Source organism: Aplysia californica, unplaced genomic scaffold (genome assembly GCF_000002075.1).
Source record: "Aplysia californica isolate F4 #8 unplaced genomic scaffold, AplCal3.0 scaffold00030, whole genome shotgun sequence".
NCBI lineage: Eukaryota > Metazoa > Mollusca > Gastropoda > Aplysiida > Aplysiidae > Aplysia > Aplysia californica.
This window is the reverse complement of record NW_004797300.1, coordinates 1,383,557-1,385,434: the sequence shown is the minus strand read 5'-3', so window position 1 is coordinate 1,385,434 and position 1,878 is coordinate 1,383,557.

Below are 1,878 nucleotides of genomic sequence, written 5' to 3'. Positions count from 1 at the left end.
GGCTGCGCCTTGATTCAAGTCTACTAATCCCCGACTCAGACCTACAAAACTTTAAACTGGGCCTAAAAATGCGCAAACTACCGTAATTTTGTCATGAACAGATGGTATAACAGTGGCTTTCGGTCTCCCATCAGGATTTTGGAAGCCATTGAATATGATCTAGATTTAATAGTGGTCGCTCGTTACGGAAGTCCTCCCTAAATGGAATATACATTCACGTAGGGTATAGAAATTTAACACATAGTCTACATGTTTTCTGATTTTTCTTCTCATCTCTATTTTAAAAGATCCGTTTTATGTTCCTTGACACAACTTATACAAGCTTTAAAAAATTCAACGTGAACATGCATAACATTAATAATTATGGCAGACATGATCATATTTAAAACCAAATGAAAACTTTCATGCCAATTGATTTATACAATAACATATAATTCCCTTAACAACTGACCTCAGGTGGAAACTATTTGAGATGCAACGTCCGCCCTTTCGAGAACAAAGCATGAAGTACTTCGGCTCGCAATCCAAATGCTTGGGCGGAAGTGAAATCGTTGGCGTTCATTATGACTTATAGTGGATCTATCGTTTCATACCTTTTTCTTTAAAAGTGTATAATGATGCATAATATTGAATTCTGTTCACTTTTCTTGCTTGGAGAAGGAGACTAGATCTATATTGTAACTAGCTAGGCCCCCTTTCGATGAAAGGAATGATCGGTGCATTAACATCAACGGGAAGTCATTGGCCTACAATATTTACACACTACTGGAATGAAGCAATAAATCTTGAGAGAAAAGTGACACTTGTGTATCAAGCTGCCAAATAACAGATGCATTGATTGATTCTCTTTTCTGCTTTCGTGGTTGTATACTCCAGAATTTCAAAGGTGTGGTACCGGTGCGCATGGTTAGTGAACGGAAACCTCACTTGTTTACAAAACAGATAGATGTGCGATTTAAAATCAGATGGAAACTGACAACATCTGCTGTGACAGGCAAGAGAAAAGGGGGGGGGTTAGAAAAGAGAACATAGTGTGTATAAGTATGTGTGTATATAATACTCCTTTATCATTGCAAACCAGAGTTCAGAAAATAAGCTAAGCAAGCTAATTTTTGCAGTGATAAACAGAGATGAAAAGCATTCTTTTCCACATGAGTTTGTAAGTCTGCCAACGTCTGAATTTGGTGAGATCACAGCATTAATGAAGGTACAGTCAAACCTGCCCTGACGGCCACCTCTATAAGACAGCCACCTGTACAAACGACAACTTTCCATTTCCCCCCTTACGTTTTTTCTATATAATTTAACTGTGTAAAACGGGCACCTGTACAACGCGGCAGCGGCCACAATATTTTAACACACAACTCCTATAACACTAAGCAATAATACCTGTCTTAGACGGCCACCTTAGTGACTCCATTACGTTTTGTCATAAATTGTGCTTTGGCCCCTGGCGTGGTGGGCGAGCCGTCATAATTAAATACCCTGTCGCTGTTGTTAATGTTAGGCTATCCCTCCAACCGATCATGTTGCGTAGGCCCCTCCCACTGTTGACCAATAGGTACCAATTTTCAGCTGCTGGTGAGGTAAGCGTGTGATCCCTCATAACCCATAAGCCCCGCCCAGAACTCATACACAAATCGTAAGTGAGATGAGTGGTCACTGTTTATCCAGTCTGCAACAAAGTAACAAAGGACGTCTACATGAACTTGCGACAGAAGCGTTGCTCGTTCTCCGAGTGGTGGCGACCCATGTGTTTGTTCTAACAAGACACTCGGTCTTCCTCGTCTGATACATTTCGTTTTATTGTCACCCTGTGCAAAATCAGCGACAAAAAAAATTACGAACAAAGTACAAACCAACATCAACAACAGCAAC